This window comes from Rhododendron vialii, chromosome 7a (assembly GCF_030253575.1).
Source record: "Rhododendron vialii isolate Sample 1 chromosome 7a, ASM3025357v1".
Classification (NCBI taxonomy): Eukaryota; Viridiplantae; Streptophyta; class Magnoliopsida; order Ericales; family Ericaceae; genus Rhododendron; species Rhododendron vialii.
In genome coordinates this window covers 40,060,206-40,073,589 of record NC_080563.1, presented here as the reverse complement: position 1 = coordinate 40,073,589, position 13,384 = coordinate 40,060,206, and positions in this window count along the sequence as shown.

Sequence of the window (13,384 nt, the reverse complement as noted above, 5' to 3'; positions counted from 1 at the left end):
GTTCCGTCAGGGGAACTGACCGATACGCATCTGATTTTCCCCTCTCACTGGTCAAAAGAATCCAGTGGAAGCGAAGTTAAATACTCCCTCCGTCCCTAAATAAGTGTCCGGCGCGTAAAACTAAGCCTTACAAAATATGCATGTTTTTCATTGAAAAATTAATTTTTTTTTCACAATCTAATAGAACTCATTGCTATCTATTGATTTGTAAAAAAAAAATTGATTTTTTTAACGAAACAAATGCATCTTTTTGAAGACTTAGATTTGCGCGTCGAACACTTATTTAGGGACGGATGGAGTATTTAAATGTTTTTACCAATATTCGATTGAGTTGATTTTTTACGAGGACCGTAAACAAACCATTTGAATAAAATGAGCGACTCGAATGATTTTTGTAAAATCTGAGACGGGTCCAAAATCCATATGCATGCATTGTATGTAGATTTATGTATATGTATGTAGTCATATTCTGTTCGTAGTTCGAATGGGATGGCATCTTCCTGAAGTTGTTACTTACCCCTAGGGCTGCAAACGAGCCGAGCCGAGCCGAGTTTTAGAGTGTTCGAGCTCGGCTCGCCAAAAATTTAGTCGGTTCGAGCTCGTGACGAGCTGCAGAACTCGAGCTCGAGCTCGGCTCGAGATGTATTTACGGAGCTCGAGCTCGGCTCATTCGGCTCGTTTATGAAACAAATATATATAAATATATATATAAATAAATATAAATATGTAAAAATATATATATATAAATATATATAATATAATCGAGCTCGCGAGCCAATTCGAGCCGAGTTTCGACTAGCTCGAGCTCGGCTCGTTTATGAAACGAGCCCAGGACTCGAGCTCGAGCTCGTTCGTTTTTGTCTCAAACCGAGCCGAGTCGAGCCGTTATCGAGCCGAGCTCCGAGCCGCTCGCGAGCGGCTCGGATCGTTTGCAGCCCTACTTACCCCGTAGGAGGTTAGGTTCCATTTTAGCCGTGGTTAGTTCCAGCGGACGTAAATATTCTTCATTGACAACTGAATTTTACTCTCTTCGTCCCAATTTAATTATTTTTTTTGAGAGTTCGTATCATTTTTTAATTAATTATATCTTATAATTTATAATGTTTTATGCAATTTCAAAAATATTGTAGTATAAAACTAATCGAAATCTATTAAACAAGATCCATATTCGATATGAAATTCAATACAAATTTAAAAATATAAGTAATTTTTTAGCCGGTTAAAATAGAACGATGAACAATTAAATTGGGACGTTGGGAGTATTTGTCAACTCTCCGGAATTGAGAAAAAAAGGGTTAGACCTCAAAAAATTATAGAGAAAGAAGAGCCAAAGGATACGACCACGGTAACTGGGAAAAAAAAGACTCACGGTGTGATCCACTTAACTAAAATGAATACTTTATTTAGGTGTTGTTTCACTTAACTTAAAGTAATTTTAAGAGATTTCGTCCTTATTTTAAAAAAATTGCGTTTTTTTGTTTTGCATCAAATTTTTTTGGATTATTGATCGTCTCGACGAGAGGAATCAGAAATTATTTTTATTTTCTTACTTTTTCCCAATATTTTGGGAAATAACCATTTTTTAGCAAAAACATTGCCCTTTTTTACTCAAAATTTTATATTTCCAAAAAAATTTGGGTAAAAGTAAATGTTTTTGTTTTTTTGATTTCTCTCGTTGAGACTAATCAATAATCACAAAAAATTTGGCTCAAAACTAAAAAACGCAAATTTTTTTAAACAAGGACAACTTTCAAAAAATGCTAAAAGTTAAGCAGTGGTCTTATTTTTAATTAAAAGTAATGTATTATACAAGAATAACATGTCTCGGAAAGTAAAAAATAAGTACTTCAAAAATAAAAATTTTAGCAGAACGGAGCCTCAACCCCTCTCTATAAACTCAATTTTCTAAATCAATTTGTACTTATTTTTTAAAGAAAAAGCTTTATACACACCCCTACTTTCAAAACACATTGCTCTTATATTTGGAAAATGACAATGTTATCCTTCCAGTCGTAAATGTTACCCTATCATTCTCAACGGAAAATGTCAATTTACCCCCCCAAAAAAAGGCGGAGAACAAGATTAGCTCAGTTCCCGCCAATTCCCGCCAACCCCACCACTCTCTCTCTCTCTCTCTCTCTCTCTCCGTACAACACAATCTGGAACCTTCCTGTCAGAAGAGATTGGGATTACTCTTTTAACCGGGGTTAGGTCCTTTGCTTTAATTTCCTTCCTTGATAAGCTTCCACACAACGTTCTCCCAACTCCGTTCTTCCTTCTCCATTCTGAAAGGAATAGAGATTGAAGTTAACAGAGGAAATTAGATCGCAAATGGGTCAGAAGAAGATAGAGCAAAGTCCATTTTCACCCCATGCGGTTATCGTCATATGCGGATACCTTTCATGGTTCAAAATTAATCACATAACCTACCAGTAGTTTTGAAAATGTGCGGATAGACCCATTGCCGTCATGTTTTACATCCAAATTAACGGAAATGTATCTCACACATCTTCAGAATGTAATCTGAATCGTTCATAATATATTAAATAAAGAATAGAGCATTTGAAATATATGAACCAAAACAAGCCTCAAATCCAAATGAATTGAGGTTCCCTACAAGAATTCATCTTATCCATTGAGATCCGTCTAAAGTCTTGTGTTTAGTGATAACCAACAAAAGAAAATGATTAACGACAATTCCAAGGGTGGTGTTTTAGTGTACCAAAACTTCATTGTTATTGATAACAAGTCTATATAAATCGCTGAAATCTATATGGCAATTCATCGATTTTTCACGTACCTGCTCTAAGTGTACTGTTGTTTTGTCTTCCTCTAGGAACCCTCGACTTGACGACTCAGTTTCGTTATCTCCCTTATTTCCCCTTTTTTGCAAAGATCAAATCGTTAATTCATGTGTTCTTTTTGCCTTGAATGTATGTACTTTAGTTATGTTGCTAACGGGCTTTCTCTCTGTCCTATTCAGGGCCTCCTAGCGATGAATGGATGTTGAAGCCCCTAGCGGATCTTGATAGCGTGGAGCCTGAAACAGATCAGTCGAGTCAGGAAAGTGAGTAGAGTGTTAACAAGCCACAAAGTACTCTATGGCGGATTTTGCCTCTCTTTGGAAAGATTTGGTCACCGTCATTTGATTGATTTGATCGTTAAGTACTCCTTCTGTTCCAATTTAAGTGTTCATGTTTCTATTTTGAGATGTTCTAAAACACGTGTTCACTTTCTAAAAATAATCATCAAAACATGCCAAAGTTTCAATTTTATCACTAAAAATTACACGTTGATTTGACATCTTTTTATATTCTTGTTATTTGTAGATCGACAATATCTTTCAATTTATAATATTTTTCATGATTTTAAAATTTTCGTATAGCAAAATTAATTAAGATTTATCAATCAAGATTCATAATATTTATTTTTTGAGATCCATATTAAAAGATATAAGCGATTTTCATACATATAATTAACTTCACAGCTTTTAAGGTTAATTTTGGAAATTTTGGGAAAAAATTTTGACTTCTTAAAATGTACGATTTCCCGTAGAGGACACTTAAATTGGGACAGATGAAGTAGTAATTTTAAAAGATGAGCCATTTTGGTAGGCTAAGGCTCTGTTTGAAACTCGAGGAAGGAAGGAAAAATAATAAAGAAAAAGTTAGGGAAAAAGTTAGAAAGAAATTTGAGAGAAAATAGAACCTTTTAAAAAAAAAAACCAAATCTCCCTTCTCTTTTTTCTCGAAACCAAACAATGAAATATTAAAACAAATGCTATGCTTGTACATTCCTTTCTATTCATTTCTCCAAGTTCCAAACACACCCTAATTGTTCCAGTTAGTTGATAACAGTGGAATATCAAAACAAATGCTGTGCTTGTACATTCCTTTCCCCAAGTTCCAAACACAACCTAATTGTTGCAGTTAGTTGATAACAGTGAAATATCAAAACAAATGCTATTTCAAGAAATTAACGAGCAACTGTTCATGCGGTAAACACAATATACACCAATATTCAAGCAATTGAAGCCGGAGCAAGTGGGGCTCTGGACCAAACGTTGTTGTGTGGCCGATCACACAATTAGTGGATCTGGTTCATCATTGTAGTTTGGTCGTGGTGGATCTTGTCCTAAGTCCTGGTGTATCTGAAAATTTTCTTTAAGCCGCACCAGAAGTGAATCCTGCCAAGCCTGAAATCCTGGAGGAAGTGCTGGTGGGCTTGGGCAAAGAAGTCGTGGTGGATTGGGGAGGAAGTCGGTTGCTTGTCGTTTGAGACGATTTTGGAGAGAGAAGGGGGTTAATCGGAGGGGGTGATTTTGCCGGTGTAGATTTTGGTCAATTTTGGGGCTGGGCTTGAGAACAAGATGAGTAAAATTAGAGAGAGAGAGAGGGATTTGCAGGTTTAGTGGTTTTGCGCTGTTGTTGGTTTGGCTGGTTTTGGTTTTTTTGTTTTGTTGTTGTTGTTGTTGTTGTTGTTATTTGTTTTTTTAGAATAAAGAAATAATATTTTTAATGGGATAGTATTAATATAGAAAGTCTGATGCAGTAGACATTTTAAAAATGAATAGCTAAAATAATAAAGTAACTTTTTAATATGTAAATTGGTATAAAATGTAGAGAAACTGGTGTGAATGTTCTAAGGGCATCCGCATTTGCCTAGCTGCCCCTCGTTAAACGGTGTAAATAAAGAGTAAAACTGAAAAATTCACCTGCATCAGCCTCACTTCAACCCTAGCCGCTTTGCAATTGGTTAACATTTGCTAAGTGGCTCGTCTGTTACCACGAGCCACTATTCATCACATTACAATTATTTTACTATTTTATCTGTAGCCAATATTTTGCAATTCTATTATTCTATTTTGATAAACGGATTTTAATAATTAAATATACGCTCTCCATTTGGTTTTACGATTCTCTTAGGGCTCTCATTGAAAGTTTCAGAGTCAAAAATTAGTTATGATCCTTTTAGGATAAAATGTTTACAAAAATAAGTTATTTGCACCGGTTCAAACAAATTAAAAATTGGAACACTTATTTTTTTAATCTGTCTAAAAAATATATACTCCAATTTTTAATCCGTTTAATTGGTGAGAAGAAATTATTTTTCTAATCATTTTATCCTAATGGCCATAATTAATATGATCAGAAAAATAAAATTTTTGCACTATTTGAAATGGATTAAAAATTGGAGCACTTAATTTTTTTAAAATTGCTTGTGAACAGTTGTTCATCATTAAATAATGATTAAAAAATAAAAATAATTTTTAAATTGAAAAGTATAAGTATAAAGAAAAAGTAGTTTAATAAAATGAAATTAGAATAGAGAGTCTAATGCAGTGTACTCTTAAAAAAGTGAGTACTTAAAATAGAAAAGTGACTTTTTAAATGTAATTTGATCTAAAATCTGCCAAGTCTTATGCGAATGCTCCAATCACCCTTCGTCTCTCTATCCAGATTTAGAATTCGGTTTTCCTTATCAGCAACATCAATTCCATACATTCAAAAAACAACTCTTAAAAATAGGATTACAGGAAAAAATATGTCATTATAGTCCAATTACAGAGAAAAAATATATGTCATTATAGTTCAATTACAGGGAAAATACCTATTACGTTCCGACTCATGGCAGACTTGGGACTCAATACGGACGAAAGAAGAATTGACTTCCGTTGCCTATATCGCTCCCAATCATTTTATAACGGCAATTATTTATAGAAACATTTATACGAACCCATTCACATGAGTTCAGTTCATATTTAGTATGGACTATGATCTAGTCCAGTCTAGTTCGGCATTTTTGGGCTTATTCCGGGACCACAGCAATAATTGAAACCGTTCATCTTTTAGAGCTCGTCGAGAATAGTGACCATGTAGAAAATCACGTTGATCAGATATCATTTGATATAATTTTTAAATGCATTAAGCATAAGATAAGATAAATGGACTAATGTGTTGTAATCTAGTGTTGGGCAACTTTTTTTCAAGTATAATTCATTTCAAAATTATATCAAACAGTATCCGATCAACGTGATTTTTTTACGTGACCGATGTTCTCGACGAGCTCTAAAAGATGAACAGTTTCGATCATTGTTGTGGGCCCAAAATTTGGGCCCACAAATGCCGAACTGAACCGAACTAGACCATAGTCCATACTGGACGTGAACTGAACCTCACTCACATTTATATTGGAGCCCATACAAATTACACCTCCAATATATATAGACCCAACCAAAAAATGTGAATATATGTATATGAAGTGTTTGTGGTTATAAATTAACGGTCTTGCTAACGTGTGCCCAATAGGCACACTTTAAGAATACAAAAGTACAATACTTAAATATTAATTCCCTTCACTCAGTTGTCCTTTCTCTACAGCTTTATTCAAAAGCTAATCCATGTTTCTTATTTTAATTGCAAAAGACAATTTTACCCTGGAACCATTTAATATTGCTTTGCTTCTCCTCTAACTAAAAAAGGACGCCATTTTTTATTTTTTTTTGGCAGGAAGAACACCACATTTACTTCTCAGTGCTCATTAAAGATAGGCTCATTGATGTTGCCACTCTACTTTTTTTAACTCAGATGTCTAAATCAGCTCATGTACACTTTAATTAATTTCTGGGAATCAATCTCACCGTTCATTTGTGAGAGTACCAATTAAAGTCAGAGCAAAATTATTTATGAACTGACCTCATAGAAATTGATAACACTTGAGAGGTTTCCAGACCAAAAGAAACACTAAAAATAAACGAAGAGGTGAACATGTACGTACAAAACGATGTCCATCAGTGGGTTTAAGTTGAAAATTTAAGCAATTTATTTTTTTGTCTTTATTTGAATTTGTTTATTTTGCGTTAAATTTTTGTTACTTATTAATTTTTCTAGATGAAAAAATGAGGGTTAATATTATAAAGTTCGGTATGGACCTTTTTCCCATGAACTAGTCAGAAACTTTTTCTGAAAAGTTAATGCATTGGACCCACTAATCCTCCGCGGCCTGGCGGAGATTAGCATTTGCCTTTTAAGTACCGTAACAGAGAAAATAATGAATTTGGCAAGAAAAAATAAGAATAAATCTTTTTATAACGCAGGTGTCTGAGTGAGCTTACGAGCACCTCCACTAATCTGAGGGGTCCAATTCTATCACCTACTAACTTACGCGTACCTCGGTTAATCTTAGAGGCCCAAATCTATCGTCTATTTGTGCCCAATTAAAATCGGAATAACGCTAAGTATGAACTAACTTCAAAGAAATAGACTTACTTTAAAGATTTTGAATCTGATACCATAGGAATGACCTAACTCCTAAGTGTCAGGCCTCACCAGGTGGGGTTGAAAAATTAAAGAATAATTGACAACTTCCAAAGGAAAGAAAGGGCGGGATGAAAAAGCCACCATCTTTTCTCGGATTCAGATCCTCTCCACAGGCCTCTCTCCTCAGATCTTACCCATCTTTTAACCACAAAGGGACACCTCATTAATGAAGTAATCCAACAGCTGGCAATAAGCCAACAATGCTTTTAAATATCAAATTAGTGAAACGGTGTAGTTTCAAAAAAAAAGTGCTCCTTCCAACACAAAATTAACGGCAACAGAAAACCCCAAAGTAAGGCTCCGTTAACATGTCCCCTGTTTTCCACGTTGTTTCTTCCCCCCCCCCCCCCGCCTCTCTCTCTCTCTCTCTCTTTCTCTCTTCATCAATAGCTCACATCGTCTTGCTTTTGCCGGTGGATATGGCATTTTCGATGGCCGGGATATGGCAGAGATGACGATTCGCACGACTATAATGGTTTCCTTGTGGATCTTCCTCTTGGAAATCTGGCACTTATTTCAACTCTTAGTTTTGATTTTTCATTTGAGTTCCTGAAATTTTAGGGCTTTGTTTTGTTTCCATCTTGAAAGTGTACTATGGAGATCAGGGCTTCTTGTGATTCTATATTTTGAAAAATGAAGATTTATTTTCGCCCCTGGAGTTTTTCTTTCATATGTTGTATTCAATGTGGTGTTGTTGTATACTGTGGGGATCGAAGAACAGGATGAACACCATTCAGTCATTCAGGTAAATATATTGAGAGGGATACATGCTAAAAATCAAACACACTTTCTTTTTTCTTCTACTTTTGCTGCATAAAATCAAACCCACTTTCAATAATAATTTCAAGTGAAGGGAAGAGAGGGTGAAGATGGCCTTGATACATCGGATCTGGCTGGGAAATCGATAATATCGGCGACGTTTGTTGGTGTTCGATTGAGTGTAGTCGTAGGCTGTTTCCGACGAACGACGGAGAGGTTGACAGATGCGGGACATGGCGGTGGTGATGAGTTATCGTCCATGGGTGGGCTAGGAGGTAACACAGTGCTTCCAAGAGAGAGGAGAGAGAGACGGAAAAGGTTGGCGTTCGTCTCCGTGAATCTAAATGACACCGTACAAATGACTATTTCTGGACTTGGTGCTGTGGCCATGTTTGGCCGTTGGATTACTTCATTAATGAGGTGTCCTTTTGTGGTTAAAAGATGGGTAAAATTTGGGGAGAGAGACCTGTGGAGAGGATCTGAATCCCTTTTTTACATCTTTGAGAGTGATTTTGTTGAGAAAGTACTAATCTTTTCCTTTTATGAAATCATTGAATCGAAAGGGAATGCGAAGAAAATAAAAAAGGCTAGTAACTATCGAGATAAAAAAGCACTAAAAAAAACGTACTTTCTTCGTCAACGACTACCCGACAACTAACCCTTTTCTTCTGATTCGGATTTTGTTGGGTTTTCGAACCTCTTGCTCCAGCTGCTTTTCCTGACCACCACCAACCCCCCCACCCCCCAACCGCCGCTCTCTCTCTCCAAAAAGACCAAAATGCCCCCAACTCCCACCCTTTTAACTAATTTTTTTTAATTTCTTGATTCTATTATCTTATTTTATTTATTTATTTATTTAATTACTTATGTAATTTTAATTTAGTTAACTCAAATAATATTTTCAACTAAAATATGTTTTTTACATTTAAATTTGCCTTTATATTTAAGGCTCCATTCTCTTAAATTTAACTTAAATTTGAAAACTTTGTCCTTATTTGAAATTTTTTTAGTCTTACAAACAAATAAATCTTGAATGGAATTACATTTATAAACAAATTTATTCTTACAAACAAATAAATCTTGAATGGAATTACATTTATAAACAAATTTATTCTTACAAACAAATAAATCTTGAATGGAATTACATTTATACTAATAAAAAAAAGGGAGAGGTACTATGGTAAATTCTACTCTTCAGGGCATCCATCTTCCTCTGCAACCACCTGCTCGGCATAAAATTCTCTTTGTTCGTTGCCTAGGCTTGGCATAATATGCCAGGGTCACAAAAGTAACACCTTAAGCTTTTAAGTTCAATAGCTAACTCATATCCCTCTGGCCCTTACACTAGCGAAAATATCATATAATTTTGTAAAGTAAATTGCAGAAAATAGTTTATCACATAAAATCAAATCAACAAATGAAGTATCAGAGTTTATCATCATCGCAGCGTATCGTAATTCGTGTCCTCATTTTTCAAGTATCGATTCCACTTTCCATCCTTTTTTCTCGAGCACTGGTTCCATTGACCATCTTTTAGGGCCTACCAGGCTTCCAGGCTAAATTCAGATTTTGCAACTTTGAAGCATTGATTCCGCTAACCGTCTCTTTCAAGACCTACCGGGCTCTCAGTTTTTGATCATTTCACATTTCACAGCGCACACATGGCACTAATACCTCTGACCATTCTTTCAAGACCTATCGGGCTCCTAGGCCACACACCCACACCCGAGTCATGGTTTCGCCGACCATTCTTTCAAAACCTATCGGGCTTCCTGCTCACACACGCACACCGAGCCATATTTGATTCCGCTGAACATCTTCAATAGACCTACCGGATTCTCATACTCACATAATCATCAACCCTTTTCACATTTCATTTTCTCATATCTTTTCGTATTTCATTTCCCGTTTCTCGTGTCTCATAAACATGTATCATTTTCTCGTGTTCACTTCAAAACTTGCATAAACATGCAGTATCAAATAAATCTTAATTTTTCATGCCTTTCTACCTTTTTTTTTTTTTGATCCGCATGCCTTTCTACTTGACCAATCAAAAATCATAACGTACGGCACATAATCTAAGAGCAACATTTCTATCGTGTAATCGATAATCATACTTTACAACTAACCAACTATAATAACTAAATACAATTTCTAGTAATTAACTTAAAATAATGTTTTTCGAAATCAAGGGGAAAAAATGACTGTACACTTAGCCTATTAAGATCATTTCCTCTAATTAACGATTTTGTCATCTTCGATTATTTTCTAGGAGGTTACACCTCCACTGTTTATATATATCGGGATGGTTCAAAGGACACACAAAAAAACACCTAAATAAACACCCAAAATTTCAATCTCATAGTTTCCGATCAAATTTTTATGATCCAAGCTGCTCAATGTGTACAGAACGTGATTTTTAAGGGTGCCTGCGAGAAATCGGCAAAAAAAATTAACGGAAAGTGTTTGTTTTGAGCAGTTTTTAATTGAACCGTTTATTAAATTTAAGCTAAAAACTGCTCAGATCAAGTCTTTCCTGATCATTTCTTTTGTTAATTTCTCGTGAGTACCTTTAAAATCGCATTCTGATCACATTGAGCGGCTTGGATCATCAAAATTTAATCGAAAACTATGGGGTGTTTTTTTGGGTGTTCCTTGTAGGTGTGTGTGTGTGTGTGTGATATATATATATATATATACACACCGCCCCGATATATATATAACAAGCATTTACCATTCAAGCATAATTTCAGTACAATTTAAAATCAATGAACATGTAGCACTATTATATTTAGGTGAGTAGATAGGAGGTTTCTACCTTAGTTTTAGGCGGTAGGGGCTTATTCTAACACGTTGGGTCGGTGGTGGGCGGCACAAACTCCAATTGGCCTAGTGCTCTCTTTCTAGTATTTTTTTCCAAATGAGAAAAGTAGACCGCGTGTAGAAAAATGGGGTGAAGGGGTGAGTATTTATAGGCAACAATCCCAAATACATTTTTTGTGGAAATTCTATGCGCAAGGAAAACTTGCAATGAACCATGCAAGGAAAAACGTGTTTGGGCTCATTCCGGATTTCATAAAAATTTAAAAAAATATTTATAAATTTTTAAATATTATTCTATGGGGCCTTGTAAAAAATCAACTCCAACGGATATCGGTAAGTATATATTACTTAAAGTAAAAAAGAGGTGTCCAAAAGGATAGGCAAAAAGGTATGCGCAATTGGAGATGAATTTGTAGCATTTTTACTCAAATTTTAAGTTTGGATAGAAAAAAGGAGCAAGGTCTCTAGGGGTGCCATTCTCTCGAAACGGTGCTATTTTGGCCCAAAAAAATCACTCCCCTTTGGTCCTTGTTTGGTACCCAATAAAATGGCATGATGATTAATTATTATTTTTATTTGTTTTGGGCTCATTTCATGTCCTACACAAATAATTCAAACTATTCATCAATTGTAAAATATTTTTTATGAGTTCTTGTTAAAAATTAGCTCAATCTGCTATCGTTAAGGACTTTTTCAAAATTCACAAAAAACTATTAAGAATATCTGATTGAGCTAATCTTTTGTATGAACCAATAGAATAATATATCATAACTAATGAGCCGTTTAAACCATTTTCAAACCGCTCATTATTTTGTTATTACTGCCTAAAAAAAATTTGCTCAATCCAATATCAACAAAACATTTTTAGAATTCATAGGGGGCGAAACACTTAATTCAAGCTGCTCATTATTCTTAAAACTTTTTTGTATAAATTTTACAAAAAAATTAGCTCAACCCGATGTTTGGTTTTATGCTCTCTTATTTTAATGCTCTCTTACTTATTTATCGGGCACCAAAGAGAGACCAAGGAAGAGTGATTTCTTGTGGTGAAAACGGTTCTACTGAGGAGACAATACCCATGCCCACCTTGTCCGCCTCCCAGCTAGGTCCCCGAATCCAGTTAAAAAAACGTACGGATTGGACAGGCTGTGAAGTGTGAATGCAATCTCCTCCACTCACGTAGCCTTCTGTTTTCGGAAGTACTCTCCTCACTTTAGATGAGTGGGGTACTGCAGAAGCAATTATCATAAGTTACTCCTTCTGTCTCAAATTGTTTGTTTTTTTTTACTATTTGAGATTTTTTACAAAATTGTCCATATGTTTTAATTTATAATATTTTTAATATGCAATATGAATTTTGTTTGATAGATCTCAATTAGATCTAAATTATGATGTTTTCGAAATTATGTAAAACATTATAGATTGTGAGATATACTCCCTCCGTCCCAAATTCTTTGTCCGGTCTGCAAAACGGAGTGTTAAAAACAATACAATTTTTGCAAGAAAAAATCAAAAAAATTTCAATAACTTACTAGATATCAATGAGTATTTTTATTTTGTGAAAAAAAATTGAATTTTTTTTTGAAATAATTGTATTATTTTTAACACTCCGCTTTGCGGACCGGACAAAGAATTTGGGACGGAGGGAGTATAAACAATTTTTTAAAAGGCACGTATATCAAAATTGGACAAACAAACTGGGACGGAGGGAGTAGATTATAAGTGCTACCAAACGGGACCAATGTTTGGCTTTAGTTGGTATTTTGTCATGCTTTATTTAGGGCATCAAACACCATTAAATTTGCTGATGTCATAATTTCCTGTTAGCAATATCAGGTGTGTTCCAAATTTTCCTCCTTAAAAAATAAGTACTTATTTGTAATTTTTCAGCTTAAAAATAATAGGCTTACTGAAATAAATATATATATAATATGGATCTTATTTGATAGATTTCGATGAGATCTATCAAACCTTGCAAAAAAAATTAAAAAATTATTTTCATAAACTCATTAATTTTAAGCTTGAAAATAGATAATTATTTTTTAAATACTTATTTGAGAAAACGGAACGGGAAGCAGAGGGAGGAATCTATACTATGATATCAGAGGAGGGTTACTGCATTTTCAGAAACTACAAGGGAGGTCTTGTATTTATTAGAAACCTCATTTACCCTTCTTTTTTTCTCCTCCTTTTTTACCCCCCTAGAAAATCCACTCCCGTAGACTTGGAGTGGAGCGTTTCTGCTTGAGAAAAAACTTGTAAATGCCAGTTTCTTTTCTTTCTTTTTTCTCCTACTTTCATATGTGTCTGCCCGTACACAACAATTGGGGGGATGGAAGGAAAGCCCGATGCGCATTTCGTTTCATCCTTACGCGGCAGACGCGGTGAACGGAACTTGCTTCCATCGTTCCATTGTTCTGTGAGTACCACTTCTCTCTCTCTCTCTCTCTCTCTCTCTCTCTCTCTAGCTCTTCAATGCGTCC